This window comes from Anoplolepis gracilipes, chromosome 6 (genome assembly GCF_047496725.1).
Source record: "Anoplolepis gracilipes chromosome 6, ASM4749672v1, whole genome shotgun sequence".
Classification (NCBI taxonomy): domain Eukaryota; kingdom Metazoa; phylum Arthropoda; class Insecta; order Hymenoptera; family Formicidae; genus Anoplolepis; species Anoplolepis gracilipes.
The window spans coordinates 13,183,398-13,206,569 of NC_132975.1; the positions used below are offsets into that span (position 1 = coordinate 13,183,398).

A 23,172-nucleotide genomic window follows, 5' to 3' on the forward strand; every position below is an offset into this window, starting at 1 on the left:
CGGGTCCCACCAACTCGCCCTTGCCCTTTCCCCATCAACCAAGAATCGCGCCCCGCCGCCCGGCGACGCCCCTTACTCTCCTCTCCCTCTCCTTTCCTTCTCATCCCTCTCTACACAGACACGTACCCACCAGTACAGGATGACTCGAATTACGTCACAACGCCGCGAGCGTGCGACCCGCTACTCTCTTCTTCCCCTTTCCCTCTTTCCCTTTCTCTCTCTCCCTCTCCCGGAGAGGTACCTATCGTTTTACCTTCATGTACTCGACTCCCTCGCGCGCGATCCTCTTCCGTCCCCTCCTCCCTCCTCGTCCCACGGTGGGACACCCGTATACGCACGATATATGTGGCGCTCTATATATCTATTCCGCTGTAGCGGCCAGCGCTCGACAAGACCGAGGGGAAGCCGCCAGTCTCCGCTGGTACACCGAGCTGCGTGTTACTCTTCCTCGTTCGCGCTTTCGCTTTTGCAGATTTAAAGAGAGAGGGAGAGAGAGAGAGAGAGAGAGAGAGAGAGAAAACGAGAAAGGCTCTCGCATTCCTTCGTCCACGTAACCTACGTCCGTTCGGAGGCACGCGCGCGCGAGTATACATTACACGCGTGTAATAGACGGGATCTCTCGCGGGATATTTCTCTAGTAGCAGCAGGTGCGCGTGGAGGGACGTCGCGGGGGACCGCAGGAACGGATTTACAGGGACGTGTGTGTGGATGCTTTAACCGGCGACCCCGAGGAGTAACACGTATATTACAGGTGTGTATCCATTGTTAGGGCGCACGTGTGTCAACGTGTACGGCAATTGTGTCCATTGTGTATGTGTGCATTTCGCATGTGTGGATGTGTGCGTGTATGTGCGTGTGTGTGCGTGCGTGCGTGCGTGTGTGTGTGTGTGTGTGTGTGTGTGTATGTGTATCGTACGTGTAGCGAAGGCAAGGAATAGACGACAGAGCGTGTCGAGATACTTCGCGGAGATAAATGAGATTTTTTTTTTTTTTTTTCCCTTTCGACACCTTGCCCGAGCGGACTTTTTAATTGCACCACACGGCACCGGTATCGACCGTATCGCGTATGACTCTCGGTCGACGTTGGTCGCTTCGATCGATACCGTCGTCCGCGAACGTCGCCTTTTTTTCTTCCCTCGTCTTAATGAATTATTAATGTCATTAAACTTTAATGGTATCTTAATTACATTCCGAGTTATTAGATGGAGAGACAAAGCGACAGATCTCGACATCTGTCGTTTGATTCGGCACACGCGAACGCTATCGCGAACACCGGCGGAATTTTATTTTATCCGTCGTTGTTTTATTGTCGAGCACGGAATCGCGAAAGCTCGCTACGAATCCGTCGAGTCGTCCGAATTTGATCGAAGGCTCATTTTTATTCGATTAGTCGAAGCCTATTTGTTATTCATATCTTGGCGATAATATGCTCAACATGAACCAGCCGATCGATATATTTCCAATTCTTGAATGAATCGATTCGTATTAATCAAGCGATTTAATTAGGCTTGTCATTGTTTGCAAATCTTGTGGCCTGATTCAAGTCAATAAGAGGCCAGATATTAGTTCAATTTTCGATTGATTAGAACAACGATAGTTTCGAGGATTGCAAAATACTGATTCCCATAATCCACGCTAGTTTATTTCTCGTTTTTGCAAATTTCATCCCTCGTTAGCGCATGGTCCAGCTGATCTTCCTCAAAGATCAATGCAAAGCGTACCTTAACCCTTACTCCGTATTGTTATTTTTGGCACCTTCTAACTGTACAGGTGGGTCAGAGTATTTTCGATAAGTTTATTAATATGTTAAAGTGTTTTAAAAAATCTGAAAAAATGTGTATACCTTCTTTGAACATTCTAAATAAAGACTAAAATAATAAATTTGAAAAATAATTCACTTAAATATATTATTTTATGATTATTTGTTTTCGAGAAATTGACGTTGTTAGAAAAATCACAGACAAAAATGATCCACCAATGCGGAATAAGGGTTAATCATATTAGAAGACCGTCGCTGATTCTGGGAGAGATTGTCGCCTGTGTAACCCAAGTGTAAAGGCCGTCGCATACACATTTACATAACGCATAATGCACATACATAAGGAAACTGATCGGTCTATAAACACATGCATAAGGAATTCAACCAATCGGAATTCCTTAATGTATACGCATTATGCGTTATGTAAAAGTGTATGCGGCGGCCTTAAGCCTTATGTTGACCGATCTTGTGTGCCGCCGGACCTAACCGTGGAGTGAGCGTGCCTCTTTAAAGGCGTGAGTAGCGCGATTCCACGCGTTTCAATCTTGCCGTTTCGAAGTTACCATCGTGACGTTTACGCAATCCGAATTAAAGCTCCCGCTCGAAAGCACGTGTGACTTTTAATCGCGATATTTCTTTCTACCCGGAAACTATAATTAATTGAAACAAAACATATGAGTCTTATAGACGACGATAATTTATATCATGCAAAACGTGGCATAAAGATAATAAATGAATTAATAATTAAAAAGCAGATCAATAACACACAGTAAAGAAATGTCATTTGCATCTTTAAAATTACTTAAATGTCAGAAGTAGATGGCATATGGATACATATTTAACTGAAGAAGTGATGAGTAACCGAAAAAGTAATTCTTTAAAAAAAAAAAAAAAAAAAAAAATAGTTTAAAATACAGACAAACGTTTTTATATGAAACGTTCCGTTTTCGAAAAGTGCAACTGGAAATATTATATACAACACGCATATAAATTCCGCAACAGTTTATTTCAAACAACCTGTCGAGTCGTCGTGTTACTTAACCACTTAGCGTTTATCCGGTGTGCTCGTTACGTTGTAAAACTGTAATCAATTTCTTCGGGGGCGCCCTTTTGCTTCCGTTTACTTTGACTTTACTCAAGCATGTCCTATGCAAAGCTCGCTTATGGATCGTACGCCTTGCCCTTTCGCATTAAATGTCTCGTAAATGTTGACTTACAGTCTTGAATAAGGCGTGAGGATCATCATTCGTGCTTCACGGTCGTTCGACGTAGTTAATATTCGTGTTGCACGCGTATCACGATTGACGATACTCTTCGCGAGGGATTGTAACTGAAACGCAGTATGTATCCATTACATAAAGTCATCGTACATTAACTTTACTATTTCTATTGCGTTTGATTGATTGAATATAAACTACATTTTCTTCTTTTAAAGTACGACATTATTCAGTCTGAGATTAAAGCCTATAGTGATTCTTTTTTCATAACTCCATAAAAAATAAGATTGAAAATTTTGTACAAAATTATTATACATTACACTATATTGTATGATTATAAATTTATGAATAAAAATTAAAATTTTCTCTATAATCCTAATATGTAATAATTTAATTAAATATATAATTATATTAATTATCATATTAATAAATTAAATATATAATTTTATAATTTATATAAAAATATTAAATTGCAAAGTTAAATAAAATATAAAAATTTCTTTAGTTATATTTTTATAAAAGATTTATAAAAAATATTTATTAAACGTTTATTGAAGGATTAAAGTTTGAGTAACTTAAAATTTTTATAAGATTATATATTAAAATAATTATTATGAAGAATAAAATTAAGTCTCTTAAAATTAATTAACATTACATTTGAACGAGAAAAAATATTATAATTATATTATTATAGTAATTATAATATTAACATAAAAATAAAATATTGCATGCAAAAATTTTATTTTTATTTATTCAGCATTGCTTGTACAAACAGTTGTTGCATTTATAATATATGTATATACATTTTGCGACTGTATGATAATACATAGAAAATTAATTTAACCCGCTAAATGATTTGATGACATAACTCGCTCAGTTGATGCTACCACTTTCGCTCGTGATCCGTATCTACCACGAGATCGCGATGCGATCGCGCCGGTCGTGAGCGGCGGATTAAATTTGGCATCAGCGTGCCGTCGATTCGTGAGATTTGTCGTCGTCGTCGTCGTCGTCGTCGTGTGTTGTGTCAAAGATTGCGCCTCGCCATCAGGTGTTGTAACTGGCCCAGATTCCGGTTAATTTACCAATGGACTCGCGCAAATATATCTCAACAGCTGCGCGAATCGATTTCGTAAGTTCCGCGACGAAATCGCAATCGGGTTTATCCTCGCGAATCGATCTCGATCTCGCCGAACGACAAAGCGCTCGATTGATTATACGACATATCTTTTTTTTTTTTTCCTTTAAATTCATTTTTAGTATAAAAACTCAATTCTTTTCACTCGCAACAAAATCGCGCAAGCTTTCTAGAAGAGTTGAAAAAATTATATTTCACATTGCTTAACGAATTTTCCGCTAATAATTACATTAATTACGTAATTGAGGATGAATAATTACGACAATTTAGTCGTTTCAATGATTTTATTTTATATGCTCCAAGCTTGTTTCTATCATCGTTAACGTTACGTCACGCGGCCAAAGATGTTATTACGAAGATTCTCTGTTGTTTAAAGTCAGTTTGCATGTCTTGTCAACATGCAGCATTTTCCCGCGTTTGAATGCAAGAAGATACGTAAAAGAATGGGACTATCCAGGAAAACGTCGAGGCAACGCGATTAATTGTCAGTCAAGTAATTGCAATTACGCAGTTCCACCGGAGATCGTGTCTGTTGATCGTATATGTTGACGGCTCTTTGCGGAACAAGGAGAATTAAGCAACGGCATATTCGATAAATGTTTGTATTATGTTGAATCAACGTTATCTGCTCGCAGTATATTTAAAAATCATTCAATATTATTCGAAAAAACATATACATTTTTTTAATCCTCTAAAAAATTTTTATAATATATTCAACTGTATAAGGAGATGTATATATACATATTTCGGATTCTCGCTACTTATGAATTACACTACTAATTTTTATATAATATTTTTTGTAATGAAATTTGATATATATACATTTTAATATTCTAGCATATTCTTATTTTTTTATTGTTCTCTTCCTATCATAATTATTAATTGCATCAACCATTATGATTAGATTCCTTATAGGAAAGAAAAATAATATTAGAAAGATAACACAAAACAAAACAAAAATATTTAATTTTATTATACATTTATTAAATTAATTAAAATTAGACTAATAAAATAAAGTTTATTCCAAAGGTTATCCTTTTTTATTTCATGTTAAATTACAAAAACAATTAACATGATTTGATAAAACACAAACAAACTCTAATATAAGAGGCGTAAATTTTAAGAGAAAAACAAATAAAAAAGATAAAATAGTTTGTAAAAGTGACCGATATGATGGCTGGATCCAACAAAAGGGTCCAAATATTTTATTACACGAGATATTATGTTGTAATTCCTATTATGAGGTGCATGCAGAGTATTATCGGCATAAACTCGATGCAAAGCGGTAGTTTCCATTCTTTCGAACCTTTTTTTTTTGTTTATTCGCGTTCGCCTCTTTTGCACTCACACACATAAACACGCACACTTCTCCCCTCAATGGATTTTGCATACCAAAGACCCGTCTGTTCGTGGAATGTCGCACGACCAGATACACGATCGCGTTTGAACTTGGCTTAGCCAATTATACCTCGACACATTGCTTCGTCGTACTCCCTTGTCGCGCTTCTCATCTTATTTCTCTCGTTTTCGCACTATTGTGTATCCTTCGCACGCGCGAGTTCGCATAATCGAACTAACTGAGCTGGGGCTTTTACAAATTGCGCACATGACTTCGCTTGTACAATATGTATGTACACGCGCGTGTAAAAACAAAAGTTGAAAATACAATCATCGTCGTTATGAAATTGCAGCGTCTGTTCAAGATCGATGACAATAAGACATAGTTATAAAACAAGTAATTCACGATAAGGTAATTAAAAATATTTAATTTCAACAAGATTATCGAGGCATAATTATATCGAGCATTCACAGACTGAAGTAAAACTGAACAATATATAATTTGAAATAAAAAATAATTACATAATTATTTTTTTGCTTTAATGGTTAATATAAAATAATTATTTATTTTTACATTAATTAAAATATTTCTTGAAATATTTTATGAATAAAAGATAAACAATATAATTTTACATATCTATTTATCGTTGCAGACTTTAAATGAATTAATTGAAATAATAATTAGATAGAGGGACAGTAAAAAAACATTTAAATATTATTTTTATACAAACCGTTCTATTTTTATTTATTTATTTTTCTTTTACAGTTTATGTCTCTCAGATCAGTTTTTGTTCATGTTTTATCAAATTATGCTAATTGTTTTTGTAAATTAATATCAAACAAACAAAGCTGACTTTTTAAATAAATGTTTTATTAATTTAATAAATTGGTATTAAAATTAAGTAAATTTTGCATTTAAAATGTACAAGTAAAGTTTTACATTAATGATGCAATGTGTAAAAATCGCATCGATTGTGAAGCTAAACGACGCTTACAAATATTGAAAACTTTCATAAGACATTACATTTTCAGAAGAACAATTCACATCCTTGATATTACAACTTTTCAGTTTCTAATGTCGCGTCCTCAAATCCTCGGATCTTACGTAAATAAAAGTATTCACATCTCGCTCAAAACTTTGCTTAAATTTGACAAATTTGTTGAAAATAGAAACTTGAATTCTCTTTGTCAAGTTCCATTGAGATAAGACTCCATCTTATTTATTTAAGAACAACCGATAAACTTTATCGAAGTCGCCGCCTCGGTACCCTTTTTCCTCTTCCGACCCTCGCACTATTATTTATACTTTCGCGCTCCGCTTCTTCGAAGTTTGCTACAAGCTAGCGATATTGAAGTATATGGCAATGCATCTATCGATCGGCACTGACGACACAATCCAACGGCAGTTGCAGACACGCGTATCTGACACGTGAAAAATTGCACGGAGCCGATTGCGCGTATCGATTCTCCCGCAGTTTCTTCTTCGCGAAATCGAGAATATAAAGGAACGATTGGCTCTCTCGCTCGACGGACGGATTACGCGACATTGATTACATAATGCTATCCCGGCGTCGTACAAAGTTACGTGACGTCGTCGGTCAATACATCATCGCGGATCTAATTGGAGAATCTTATTAGTTTGCGAAAATATGAGAAGTAGTCGCGCGCGACGCTGATTCGCTTCTCTCGGCCGCAATTATACGCGTTGCGTCGACGACGCACGTGGCGATGTTTCCTCGAGGCGAAACTCAAGGTTTTCTTGCGGCTTACTGCATTATAGAAAAGGAAACTGAATCAGATCGACATTCAGTTTCCCGACACTCTACACATGAGTGACATCTGAAATAAATCTTTCGGATTTATTTAAAAAAAAAAAAAAAAAAAAAAAATACAAGAGGTGCTCGTTCGAAATAATGATAAGATCGGCAAGCAGATAATTCCTCGTGAGAAAATAAATGGAAAGTAAAACAACAACTTTAGAAAATGTGTGCGTCTCGGAATTGGCTTTAATATAAGATCAATTTTTTTGAAAGAAAAAAAAATAAAATTTGAAATTATTCTGATACTTTACACACAAATGTAATCTTTTTCATAGTATAACTTAAATAATTCAATTTTGTTTATTCGTAGAAAATAGAGGAAAATGCTTCCTTATTTATATATATTAATGGCTGCTATTAAAAAATAGAGGAAAATGCTTCCTTATTTATATATATTAATGGCTGCTATTAAATTTGACGACAAGGAAAAGAGGATTGTTGCAGCGCGAGTTGCAGTTTACCCTTCCCCCTCCCCTCCCCTCCCCCCTCCGCGAAGCAGAAATGAAGCTCGTGCATTTTGACAGCCGGAAGAGGAAAAAATGACGCGCGCAGGAAGTAAAGGAATGACGGACGAAAGTGGAGCAATAGCGGCGAGTTTCCGGGATGGGATCGATCGGGGCGACCTTAATCGATTCGATACTCCCACGCCCGTTTCAATCATTCGACGCGCAAGACAACGATCGCTTCGTTTTCGTTTCGCGGCGTCGTACATCGTCTTTTCCGGCGGGCCATAATTTTCAGGCCGTCGCTCGATCGTCGGCAGGGGAAGAGAGGAAGAGGGAGGGAGGGGAGGGGGGGGGGAAGAAAGAGAACGATATCCGTACGAATTTACGGCAGCCAATATTTTGCACTACCTGCATGAAATCGGCGAACACATGCGGCGGTTGAACAAAACGGCGCCGTTTTCGGGCGACCGGCCATCATTCTTGTTATTTATATATGTATGTCTCGGTGTGAGAATACGTATATGATGTATTTTGTCACTACTATAGTGTTTGCGACTACCATGCGTCGTTGTCGGATAGTCGTATGCAACGTGTTTATCGAATGTTCTTTAAACTAACGGCACCTTATTAGATAAAAGACAACAAATATAGGTAACAAATGCGCTATACGTATGTGAAGGACGGCTCGCACAAATGTTTCTTATTATCTACTTGTTTTGCAAAAGAAAAAAAAAAAGCATTCTTTCAGATATTTTATGAGACTAACAATAAGCTACTGAGCTCACTTTTCCAACTAAACAACTATAGATATATTTTACGATATGATTCTTTCATTTAATTCTCGATTTTTGTTTCTGTTATCCTTTTCTCATTTATATTTTATTTAAATTATTAATTAATTGTTTTCGTAAATTTGCGTATAAGTCATAAGTAAACAAATAATTACTTTTTGAATAAACGAGTATGTATTTTGTTACTTTTCTAATTGTTGTCTTCTTTTTACAGTATTGAAAATAATATTGAAAGTAACACAAACAATATTGAAAATAATACAAAAGATGATATTTATGATATATATGTGATAAACGTGAGTGTTTGTAAATTTCAAATATTAATTCAAAGAAAAATTTCTCTTTGATAAATTATTTTTTAAAGGGATTATTTTAGCAATAAAATTTTAATTATAGACATTCTTAAGAAATATTTCCTATTCGATCTCAACTATTCTCGAGGAAGATATAAATATAAATGAAACAGTATTCTAGTTGTAAACGAAACTGTTTACGTGATTATTTTCAGTAGTCCACTTTGAATATTTTGAAACGAATCTAGTTATATTAATAGCACATTTTTTTCAAATTCAATCCTTGTACGAAATACAGACATATTTAGTAAACAACGTATGCTGCCAATGGATAAGAATCTAAATTATATTTATAAAAAAATTTCGTTTGCTTGTCAAATCGCTAAATTATCAGTCCAGTTTGTTGCGAAGTTAATTTAAATCCGGGCTACGCGTTAATTTACCGTCTCGGCTGATAGACAATATCTTTCGCTCGAGCATATAATAGCGCGCCGCGCGATAACAAGACGTCCCGTTTTATAGTATAGACCATAAAACGGCGCGTTTCATTAAAAATTTTCTCGCGCGCTAATTATTTCACTCGTCGTTAAGCCGATATCCGTGCGCGTTTATAATTTATCAAGGCGCAAAGAAAAGCGACTTTATCCGACAAACGTTCACGGAAATTAGAAGAACGTATCATAGAGATAACACGCGACGAGGAGTGGCAGTTTCAGCTCAGATTTACCCTAGCGCGCGGGGCAAAGCACACAGCACACACACGTGTCACCTACATGTGAAATTTATTGCTGCTTGTACACCTCGGGTGCGCGAAACTCCCTGTGTTAATCCCTTGTATAAATAAAGAACTTATCTGCGCGGCGCACTTGTTCCTGCTGTTACGATAACCTTATTAACGCGAAGCCCCGCCGAAATCGCGCTGACAATCGCGCTTGATAAAATCGATCGCTACCACGAGTAGCTTTTTGGAGATTCTCTCACGTTCCTGCCGCGAGAAGTGTTATACAAATATATATTAATAAGTGACTTTTATCTCTCTTTTCCCAAAAAATATATAAAGTGCATTTTATAAGTAAAAGGTAAATAAAAGTGTAAATTTTTTTAAACCAACATTATTACTTTTGTTGTGCTATTATTTTATTTAATTACTTATTTGTGATTATTTTTTGAATTTATTTTAAGTTATTTATTTATTATATAGTTTTTAGACCTATACTGTTTAACGAATTTATACACAGCGACGATTCGCCATTTTCCTTTTTCTTGATTTACATTTGCGGATCTAAATATGCTCAATATTTCGCAAAATCGCCTTTTTTCCTTTAAACTTCTTTGTAAAATACGCGTGAATTTAAAGTAGTCGAATAGTTGTCAAAGAGGAAACTCGTGGAAGCGATGCGATAAGAACAAAGAGTCGTTTTCATTCTGCTTCTTTCGTGGAAATTTTATTAGTCATAAAAAAACACAATCTAATTTTTAAAATAGACAACGATGATGGGACCATTTACAATGACAGGGAGAAAGAAAGGCGACGTGAAATTACTAAATCATAAAAGACACAAATACATTCTTGAATACAAATTTCACGCTACAAGGTTGTTGTTGTTGTTTATCTATTCTCTTTTTTCCTTGACTGAAATAAAAATGTAAATTCTAGGTAAACAATTTGCATACTCATTTAAAAAAAAAAAAAAAAAAATGGATTGTCGTTTGTCCTGACTTTTGTACTTTGAAAGACGCTAAACGTAATGTTTTCTATTCGAATAAACGCTCTTATTACGCAGCATGTGTCACGTTGATGTTGAATCAGGTGTACTCTGATATACCGATGATGCAAAAGTCACTCGAAATTTCGCCAGCACGTGGCAAATAAACATTTTAACAATAACGCGATTTAATATTTGTAAAGACGCAATTCGCATTTGAACGCCGACAAGAATAAACGTCTATAGATAGACATACATAGCGCTAACCAGCCGCGAGTTCACATACGTTGGATTATATGTCGCGTTTGTCGCGAAAAAAATTCAATAGTTTATCGCGAAAAGTTGTGTGTTTGCTCGCGTGAATTTACGATGCGATATATAATCGTGTTATACCCGAAATTATATTTATGAATCAAGTGACCTCTCGCTCTTATTTTTTTCACAAACAGAAATAAAAATCCATTCATGCGTGATGATCCTGGCGACCCGATATATAGTAAATAAATTCAATGTTATAGGTAGCAAATATTTAAATTTCGAAGAAAGAAGAAAGAAAGAGGGAAGTGGGGGGGGGGGGAGCATCACCATTCGAACGAATATATCTGTGGACAGATTTGCCCGCTAAGTTATGCGCATCTCAATTAGAATCGTGATTGTTCCATTTTTCCACTCGTCACGTACGATACGCGTCACTGTGTACACATATGCGTGTTATCTCTCTCTCTCTTTCATTGTCATGTAGACATCTGGGAAAAGTTAAATACGCGCGCGCGCATCGAATAGGCAAATTGCATTATCGTGGACATAGAGTGGAGAAACTAGTCCGAACTGAACGAACGACAAGCAATAACAACCTCCTGGCCGAGGCGACGCCCGCTATTTCGAGATGCATTGCCAAACCTATCTTCTCAAGGTCGTTAAAAGTCCGCGGATGTCACGTCTTTCTCCTCTCGTTACGTAACATGCGGTCTACTACATTGCGGTGTAATCGATTTTTGCAAAACAGCTTGTACCTTTCTTTTCCTCTTGCCATTTCGCAAATTTATATACCAAGTTTCGCAATATTATTAAACAGCGCATGATTTTCAAGTTTTCTCAATACGGTATTTTATATTTCGACATTTTATTATTAATTGCGTTGAATGCAAAATGTTGAATTCTGGGGCAAATAACATTTTTTTTAAATTTTAATAGATTACTTTGATATCTATCTAAAACATTTGCTCTTTATTTATGCAATAAAAAGTAAGGGATCAGATCCATTTCTTCCTCAGTACACAGTCTACTTATTGTTAGACCACATGATAGGAAATAATTGAATTTACGAAGAAGAAACTAATACTTGTTTTTTTTAATTTTTAATCGGAATTTAAATAAAATTATGACTGAAATATTTAAAAATATTATAAATAATTATTTTTAAATATATATCAATAATAAGTTGACTAAAAATATGAATTATTATTTTTATTATTAAGTAAATTATTAAAGTTCCATTCTAGAATATCTATAATTTGTATGTATTTTATTATCAATAGTTTAAATACTTATTATAATAATTCTTTGATTATTATTCTGTTTAAAACTTCTAGAGTATTTTTATTAATATTTTTATTTTTATTTTTATATTCAAAAAATCATAATTTATTCTTCTCTTTTAAACTGATTTACCTCTATGCCCATTAAAATTGATCCAGCTCTCTTATTTTTAAATAGTAGATGAACTTCAACATTCTTGAGCAAACGTGACTAATCGGATTACTTTGGATCAAGAGGATTTAATAATTTCAATTTGAAGATGTTACATTAAAAAGAATAATGTCTAATATTTACAAATACTTTCTTTCTTCTTTTCTTTTCTTCATTATTATAAGAAAATTTTAACATTTTAACATTTTTAGATCTAATACGCTTTATGCATATTTTCAGATTGCCATTAACTAATTGAACGTAATTGAAACATTAAAAGCATAAAAATATTCGTTTCACATTTTAATTCATTTTAAACGGCAATTTATCTTTTCCGGAATTATCCTATATATATATAACTGAAGAAAATTTAATAATGTTTTGCAGAATAAGAGATGATTTTCACAATCTGAAATACATACATACATTTGATGAGCAAGTCTTTTTCCTTTGTTGAATTATCGTTTTTTATAAGAGATACAGACTATTGCATTTTAATAAGGAAATTTAAAGACAATATAAACATGAAAAAGAATATTAAAGATGAAATAGACTGTCAATATAAAACATAATTATCCTGATTTAAAGAGCACACGGATTTAATTTTAGTTCAATGAATAATAATTGCGTGTCTCGCCCCTATTACATGACTCTACGACGTACATGCACTATAATTTTCAGAAACTTTTCCATGTAAAAATAAAGCTAAACATACGTATACATGTATCTTGTTTAATTCAAAGCAGATCGAAATCTGGAACGCGCAATCAATCAATTATTAATTTTTTATTGCGTCAATTTTAAACTCGACGCAAAATAAGCCCCCTTTACGATCAATAAAATAGTACACACATACACACAGTACATTATTTCGTTAAGTCGACATGTAGTATTTACTTTTCTCATGAATTGAAGCTGATAAGAACGTTTTGTATCGCCGAACAAAGCGTCAATAGAAATTTATTCAGAATGGTACATGAAATAATTGCTGTAACGGAATGCAATACTTGAAAGATGAAAAGTTTGCTTGGCAAAATGCGTCTGACCGACTTTTGCGTGCGTGCATGCGTGGCTCGCATCTTTGTGTTCACGTGTATGTGTGTGAGCAAAATAATCTTTCGGATGGCGCCACTATCGCCGCCCTACCTACGGGCGGGTCCATACTAGGTCACGGGTCGATCTTCGCAACGTAACGTTCCAATTCGCGCTTGATATTGATCTGAGCTTTTCCGCCCACGTTACAAAAGCTCCCGGCGACCTGGCTCGCTTCCTACGTACGTTGCCGGCACAGTTAGAGAAGAAAATTACCGAAGGGAGAAACATGGTTCTCTCTTTCTCTCAGTCATCGAAATGCGCTTCCAAAGAAGCGGCCGTCCGGGTGTTATCTCTATAACGACCTATCAGACTGTCCTACATTCCCTCTCGAAGCGACAGAAATGTATTTTATCGTTTTTCTTTCAGGCTCTTAGATGAATACGCTTTTATCTAATGTAATCGCGTAAAATACTAAAAGCAAATATATATTCAGTCTTATTATTTTATTGAATTTGTCTTGGACAATGGCTATTAGTACATGAATAAAAAAATATCATCTAGTAATACCTAAGATACTTTAATTTATTTAAATGATCTAAAGTATTATATAATATTATATAACGATTTAAGTTTTTTAATAAAATAAAGTGGTGTATAAAAAGTATCAAGATTACTTTTTTTACTTTTCCAATAAAATGTTGCAGCTTTTTATATATATTTCAATAACTCCTATCGAGATAAATTGGATAATGAACGATGCAATTTAAAAGGGCATAAATACGCGTCATTAATTTCTTCTAAAACGAAGCCTTTTTTTATTCTACATTTTGATTTACTCTTTTTATTTGCCAATTATATCACGATTTCGAATTTATAATACATTTTGTATTAAATGATATAGAAACGTAGAGTATTAGTCTAAAAAGCTGCTCTTATTATAATATTATTATAATAAACACTCTCATATTTTATTTCTAACAATGTTTATTTATACGTCCATGTTAAAACAAACACAGTTTGTATTTGCCATAGAACATGAAACATGGTACAGAATGGAGCTCAACAATTTACACAATGAAATAAAGAATTCCTGACGCGTGACATGGTACACTCGAATCGAGGCAGCTAACACCAGTCTAAATTTCACGATCGATCAGTTTCAGATATGCGGGCGGGTTCGGTCTCTCGATGGAGAACTTAAACTTTGACGGCGATGAAACTTATACCTATCGCAGCGGTTCAATAACCTTCGCGTGCCACGAGCCGAAATTACGAATGACGATTACGGGAATAGGCTGCAACGTGAGGGAACACGGGTTGTATACTTAGGAAATATTCCGTCCCGTGCTTTTCGCGGGCTTGGTACGACACTCCGCGATCGATCACCCTGCGACCGCCCGTTAAAATAGACCGGCCACCCTCTTCTCTCTCGTCTCTACGTCATCGCCGTGTCCTTGAGAATTCAACCCTCGCGCGACCTCCATGCAGAGGTACTTCTAAATACGACACCCTGATGACTCTTCATAATTCTCTCTCCGACGCCCCCTCCCCCTGTCGCCCTCGGGCGCAATATAGCATTCGTTATTATACATCTTGTAGAAAAATTACACGCTTGCACACACCAATAATTGACGCGAGCGCCGACATACATCCTCGTCGCGACGATGTAATGAGTCGAGTGTTGGTAATAAAGGGGACAAAATCGTACGTTGTTTTAGATTACGCTACTCGAGACTCTCGGGTTTACTCGCACGGGGAAGAGGGATACATTTCTAACGATGGAGCTTAGCTTCCCACTTTTTTCCGCCACCTCGCAATAACCGTTATGCGCGTCGCAATTTTCTCGAGCAAATGCCGGAGCATTGTTAAATTGCCTTTGCTCACGAGAAAGAGAGAGACTTCGACGGGCTGTCGTCGTGGATTTAAATCTCGTGAACCGACTTGATTCTAGGATATATCCCGTCGATATATCCCGCGTAGTCTAAAGGAATTTTCTCGCCAAATATGTACGATCAAGAGAAATTGTGTGTGTGTGTGTGTGTGTGTTTTCTTTTTATCGTCGCCAAAGCGGGAGATGCAAAGAAGAATCCCCGTTTCTGGGGCGAATGTTTCGGTACGATCAATATATCCCCTCTTCCGCACCTCTTCTCCCCTTCGCTGTCGTCGTCGAAACTACCCTCGTGCTCCTTAAAGGGTCATTCCGTCGAAAGCCTCTTGTACTTTCCCTTATTGCCGAGTCGTGAAGGCCTTGATGTCCTGGTTGGCCTCTTTTGCCGATGTCCTCTACTTGACTGTACCGTTGACTCTGGAGAACTCAAGTGCGAGAAAGTTACTTGATTACGCGAGATGAATTCCGTGCATTTCCGCCCGCAAAGGTGACAAATGCGCTTTTAGCACATTATGCGAATGTTCTCGTCGCGATTTGCACTTGATTTGTCGTTGCACAAGAATGAAATAGTTACTTTCTCATATTTTACGCTCGTTATGAAAGAGAGAAATTATTTTCGCGACTCATGGTTTCCGAGTTGATATTTTGCTTCTATTTTTGCCTTCAATTTATTCGCTTTTATAAATTCTAAAGAAGTTTCGATATATTTATCTTATATAAAAATTGAGCTTCTGTTTTGTACTTTAAATGTAGTAAATAGTTTCTCACTTGGAAATTTAAAAGAGGATTAGAAATGTAGGTTAAATAAATTTCAAGAGAGAATGATCTGATTGTTTAAAAAATTCAAGTAGATGTCAGATTGAAAATTGAGATTAAAAGTAGAAGAAAAATTTCGATTTACATTCAAATAAAATTATTACAATTATATATATATATATATATATATTTGATTCAATTATTTATATTAAAAAAAAAATTCTTTTTTTTTCCTTGTATTACTTGTATTATTTATATTATTATTACGTTATCTGGGTCTTATATAATCATTGATATCGTATTGTTTTACTTATGAAAGCGTTCGTAGCGTTACTTATGAAAAAAGACAGATAAAAAGGCGACAAACGGAAATGATCATTTTTCTCGGTACAAATGCGATTTCGCGGTGCAAATGAAATTACATTTCGAACCTTCCCGATTCATTGTCCAATTGATCATCGATGATTGAGTCACAGCTGTAACGAGAAAAAGATTATTCTAACTTATTGACTATACCTACGTCGATCACTTTCCCCGCGTCGTCGGTGTCACTCGTGCCTGAAACTTGTAGTCACAAGAAATGCATTAGCTCACGATTGTAACACGTTCACTTTATTATTATGAAAGCGATCGTTAGCATCACTCGAAACCCGGAATTTCGCGCGACGTGATTGACGCGATTGCGTCAGTGTTTGTTTGACTTCCCGTTTATTTTCAACAGGCTCAATCTTGGAAGCCTCGCCAATCGGTGGTATCGATAGCTTTTACCGACAGTAACCATTCGCGTGTCAAAATTCTCCACGGATTATAGAATATCAATTGCTCAAAAATATTCTCAAGATTTTGGCATTTCGAAATAAAATGTGTCAGATTACACGATGTCAGGAGCTTTTTCTCTCGAACTAGCTACGCTAATTTTGAAGGGTATTTCAGTGAAGAGTATTTTCGCGCATCGGTAATCGATGGCACGACACGTGCACGATTCATTCTACCGTTTTAGAATCTTTTTTTCACAAAGCCAAACACACGTTGTATATTTTCGACTCGAGCAGACTCTCGCGATTGCGTATTTCATCTGCCCGCAAGCGCAGGGGAGGAAAAGTGCCCGAAAGTTCTCCTTTTCTTTTCTTTCGGGGATTATTTCGAAATTGGATCAGGTCACAGAGCCGTTCGACGTGACTCACGGGCGTGTCTCGCGAAATTATTCTCCGACCATTCTCGCACGGCGGAAATTATCAGGCATTCCACCAGGCGGACGTCACGAAAACGCATCAGGAAAGTGTCGTGTTTATTTTTTTCCTTTCTTCTTCTTTTCTCTCTAATCGCCGACATATCGTCACATCTGCTCTTCCTAAACGCTTAATAATAGGCGCAAATAAGCGATAACAAGAAGTCTATTGTTTGCATTGACACGCGCTGAATCACCATTGACGCGCCTTCGTCGAAGAAATCGCAAAATCGCAATAACTCAAATGTGCGCCATCGTCGAAACGTATCGAATTAAACCAATGTGTCAGTGCCTCTAGATGTTGCAATATTTCATCGAATAGCGAATACGTGACACAAAAGAACTACTTAATATTTATTCCATAAAGTCTTCTCTCCTCGGATATATATTCGCATATTTATTCGATTTAAAAGAATGCAATGTGTAACAAGGACTATTCAGAAGATCCTCCTTATTTTTAACATTGCCAAAATTTTTCAGAACCCCCTATCGTTTTACGTACCGTTAATACATCGCGAAATTTATTTTGTTGGAATTCTTAAAATTTGTAACAATCTCCCATCTTTTTTCTATTGACGATAGATGGATATTTTACGAGAAGAAATTTAATTTTATTAAGAGATTAGGGAGAATAAGATCTAAAATATCAACGAGATAGATTGTTTCGTAGTGACTCACATAAACAGCGTCGACCACAACACGCGACGACGTACGCATCGCCGCACGAACTTTAACCTGTGAACCTTGACTAGCAAGACTCTGCTTGGTTCACGGTCATTGCAATTACGAGTCGCGCAATTCGCGTCTACGTCACGATTCGCCAAACATAATTTTTTGCCTTGTTTTTGTCATACAGAATGGTTCTTTGAATGATTTTCTCTGACATTCAGTTCGATACAGGTTTTTATTATGTGCTTTCGCGCATACCATTACAACGTTGTGCGATTCTATTGAAATTTTTTTGCGTAAACGCGAATGCCATTTTCGTTTCCCGTTTCCTTGTATCCATTGAAGCTCTAGCGAACGTGTTTTTGAGATTGGAACAAAATGAAAACAGAACGAAATGTCTACCGAGTTGATCGATAATGGCTAAAGATTAAATCTCGATTTATGAGACGTTTTGTCATTATTCGGCGGAGCATAAAGTCGTAATTATCATTTCTTTTTATTAAACGGAACTGCAGTTTATTTCTGTCCGTACGGTAAAAACAGCTGATTTGTCGCTCGCGCGCGCGCGCACGATACATACGTATAGTTTAAGAGAAGACATACAGCAAAAGAATAAACAAGATGTCTACTTTTATGAATTTTTTCTTTTTTTTTGTAAAAACTATCAACTTTATTTTCTTCAGTTTTATTAATCAATATCTTACACGTATATTAGTGAGTGTTATAAATGGAACAAGTCATATACATATATTAATGCATGCTCTTAAAATTTAGCATAATCATTGACCCAAATTTATTCATCGTAATGATTTGCGATAATCCTCTCATAGCTTTCTCACAGTTTATTTAAAACAAAAAAAAATTACAAATTGTTTAAATATATTAATAAATCTAATCTTTTTAACGTAGCTGATTTAAAAAAAAAAAATTGTTTTTACAAAATGACAGACTTCTGAATTCAAAGGTGTAATTTTTTCAACAAAAAATTGTTTTCTTGTAATAAAAATATTATAGCTCTAAAAAAAGTCTCTACAGCAAAGACTACGTAATTTCCTGCAGAATAAATATAAAAAAGAATACAGTAAATCCATTAATTTCCGCGATATTTCGTGTGATATCTCTTTCATATTTTAAGAAAATATCAAAATTAAAAATCATTTTTTTATCCTTCTGAATGTTTATATAACAAACGGTTTCTCCGTTTGTGCTTTCAGTTGAAGGACGAAACTGAAGGATAGAGGACAGAGGACAGAGGCAGATCTCCAGTATAGCGAACAATAAGGTAACTTTCCTGTCTCGGATAATGGAATGAGTCATGTGTGTGTACGTGTGCGTGCGTGAATGTGTCAATGCGTGTATGCGCGGGTCTCCCCCGTTCGATCGAGCTTTCACATGACACGCGATGCTTGTCTTCCTACAAGATAACGAAAAATATGACCTCGATCAAAAGTCTCGCGATTAACCTTTTGGCGCGCATGCCACGCTTATTAGCTCTCGGCTAATTATTCGCGTATTTAACCGGGAGGGGGAGGGACGTTATGTAAATCTCAGGCAGATCACGATGATACATACTGGGTGTTATCTTTTTGCGATCTTTTCTCAGAACTGACTATCGGAATCTCGGCGAGATAAACGGCGTTTCTCAGGGATTTTTTTCGCGTCGCAACAAAAAGGAGAGAAAAAAACATGATATATATACATATATATATATATATATATATATATATATATATATAGATGTCGACTTGATAAGATTTACCCGAGTCGTAATTATAAAAGTGAAACGTAATTACCAAGTAAAACGCAGTGATGTCTCGCGATATCGATTCGTTCCGATATAAAAGCATCCCACCCCCCCCCCCGTTTGGGATGTTGCTATTGAAAGAAAGAGAGAGGGAGAGATCACGGTCTACCGCAAATCCACTTGGCCAACTTGACATTTTGTTGATAAGCGGAATTTACGAGCTCGATCATACGCGCTTATCGGCAGCAAAAGTACGACGTTTTAACCGCGCGGACCATGGCATGTTCGCGATGATACGTGTGTATTCCGTACCTTATGGAAACTGTATAGAAAGATATATTATATATATATATATATATATATATACGAGGTTCTCTCGCAAATTATAAACGCGTGTGCATGTGCGAGATATATTGTACATATGAGATAAACTTCAAATTTGTCAAAGGATATTCATTAATCATATTGATTTCAATTTAAATTTATACGATCAAAAATTCATGAATTTATTAAACGAATAATCTGATTGCAAAATTGCAATTTGAATTTAAATTCTGATTTAATTTGAAATATATTGAATGTATTATATTATTATATAATTTAATTATCGTGTTACCGCATGTAAATTACAATCGAGACGGAAAAAGGTATACATAAGTATATTTGCAGATGCATAATTTCTGAATCGACAGGTTTCTCCCACAAATGTACGCTCTGCACATCTTTTTTTTTTCCCCGAAGTTACTATCATCCTGGTATCTTGCAAATTGTAATTTCTATTGCTTTGCATGAAAGTTACAACGAGCATTCGTTCGCCACAACAACGCCACTCTATTTACGCCACTCGCTCTGGAAATAGTCTCACTGGCTGACTTCCAGATGGATATTTTTCACTTCCACGTTAAACCCGCGAGACGCGTGAGTTTTCACAAAATCGGCAGACGGTGGCGGAATGGGACCATCCCCGTTTCCGACGCGCAACCCTGTGCAAGGACGAGGGCAGGAAAAAAACAAAATCGCGATGTAATCGCGATAGTATAGGCCGGCTGTAGGGAATCAAATGCTCGTGTTTCGGCGCGAAATCGATTTCGGACGGCACTATAAAGCAAACGACAACTGCGCGAGCTTTATCTCGACGAAAGCATCGACGATTGTTTCGAAGAATCTAATTCTGATACCGAGTATATATTGTCGCAAAATAAACGTTCGTCTGATAAAAAGATCAGCACGAAACGAGCGAAAGATAAAGGACAGTTCTATGTCGTTTTCAGCGCGTAATCTTTCCTAAAATAGATCGATAGACACATTCTGCCTCCTTAATTGATTAATACGCATTGAGTTTTCGGATCGATATGATATATCGAAAGTTATTGTCCAATTCAATTATTCTTTCCCGATACGATAATCTTTACTACCGCAAAAAGTTCAATGGCGGCGAGAGCTATAAAAATTCAAGGCTCAAAAAGAAGTCTATAAACGACGTTGTAACATTCGCGACGTAAATATATTCGACGTTCAATATCTTCGCACCGACACTATAATTCTGCTTTTCGCGATGAAGCATATAATAGGATCACGGAATAAAATTGCTCAAAGTCAGACGGCGATATTCTGGCAGAGATCTAAAATAAATTTTTTTATTTATATTATACGTTTATCAGAGTTAATTCGTCAAACGGTAATGTAAATATATTATCTCGAAGAGTCTATATTCAACACGTGCGTCTTGAAAAAAAGATCGTTCTTATTTATTATTTTGACGGGCGTTTCTCTCGGCGGATTCTTTCTTCGGCTACTCACAAATTCGCCGTACGATCCCGTAAAAACATGCGTACGTGGCTTAATGCTTCGTCCATTAGCAATAACTTTGAGCGTTTACAGCGGTCGCGATTGGAAGGCGAAATGCGACGCCAGACGTAAGAAAGAGAAAGAAAGAAGGAGAGAGAGAGAGAGAGAGAGAGAAATGCGTATATACAATATGTATATATACATCGCGACGTAACACACCGGTATATAATAATACCTCTAATAATACGGCGAGATCGTTCCTTCTCAATCTCCTATATAAACGGCCCGCGGTCTCGGTCGTTACGACACATCAAGCTGATTTAAATTTCGTCTATCGCCAAGCAACGATCCTTAATGTTCTCGCGATGCAACGATAAATCGTCTTAGCAGCCAACATACCTCGCGCCAACGTAAAGTGGTGTCCTCCGTTGAGCTGGCACGCGTTCGCCTTTTTATTATGGGACGAAGAAAATTGGAAGAACCTCCGGCGATTCTTTCAGGGGATTTTTTCTCGCGAGTTTGTACAAAATAATGAGAAATAATTAGAAAATATAATGTGTATTTATTATCTCTTATTATCTCTCTGATTATGAATTTTCGAGATCTGGTTTCATCTGTCAGACGCGTCTAACGATAGATCTGCAATATTTCGAAAAAAAAAGATTAAATTTTTAAACCAACTAAAATTCTATTATTTCTTCAAATTTAGACATATATAATTTTTGATATTTAATATAGATTTTTAATATTTTTGCTGTATTTAAAATAATATCTATTACTTGTTTGTCAAATTTTTTTTACGGTTACTTTTCATGATCACGAGCTTGATCTTTTCCCTCGCACTCATTACGTAATCGACATGGTATAGCCAAGGACACTGGAAGCATTATGCATTTCATTACGCGCGTAGTTGCTGTCACTATATACCTAAAGTCTAATAAGAGGAAGATTCTCGCTCTGCGGATTTCGTATCCAAACCTTGCTGGCTAATTGCTTATTCGATCCACTTCACGGGAAGGACAGGAAGATACGCATGCGAAATAAAATTGATAAAAAAGATATTTGTAATTTTCTTTAATTATTAATTTAGATTAAATAATACACATATATTGATGATAAGTTATTATGACTTTACCGTTATACGGCTAGATGTAAAATAGCTTTGTTTTCCTACATTGTACATCGTGTAAAATAATTCCGAGTCTCATTCACGTTGGCATTCGCCGGTCACTTGGTCGGCCGTGATATTCCTGGGATGACACACGGCACGCACCTTCGCCTCGTCGGAGAAGAGATCTCTATTTATAAATGTGGGTCGCGACGGGTGTGTGCAGTCGGCGCGGTTTCGTCATTATTATTCGGCTTCGAGTGAGAACGCACGGAAATGCGGCAGACACGCGCTGATGGATTAATCGACATTTCTAGATCGAATGTTTTTGGCTTTGTTCGCCAACCTAAAGATAGCCGTCGTCGTAACCATGAACGCTGTTGTCGTCTGTGCGGCGAGTTAATTAATCAATAAGACGAGAGAAGGATAATGTGTGTTATATTTTTGTAAACATAAATAATACGGTTTAATATAAAAAAACAAACGTAAGAAAAAGAATAATCATTTTTCATAGTCATTTAAATATATATTGATTTATTTTGACATCAGATTTGTGTTCAGTGATTTAAGAAACTTTTAAATTTGAATAGATATAACTTAAAAATTATTTGATAGAGTCTGATCTAATTCGCAATAAACTTTCAATAGATTTTAGCAATAGACTTTTGCAATAGACATGTATATTTATTTAATTCGAAGTATTTTATTAATTTTATTAATCGACACGCAATTTATAAAAATTCTTTTAGAAACTAAATG

The 23,172-nt window shown here is 36.0% G+C and overlaps 1 protein-coding gene across 1 annotated transcript in view; it reads left to right on the top strand.

Annotated features, from left to right (window-relative positions):
* Positions 1–430: 430 nt before the first annotated feature.
* Positions 431–23,172, top strand: part of LOC140667310 (uncharacterized) — a 76,979-nt gene continuing 54,237 nt past the window's right edge. Inside the window, exons 1-2 of the mRNA XM_072895108.1 lie at positions 431–751; positions 18,988–19,055. The gene's annotated coding sequence lies outside the window, so the exon portion shown is untranslated. The remainder of the gene's footprint in view (positions 752–18,987; positions 19,056–23,172) is intronic.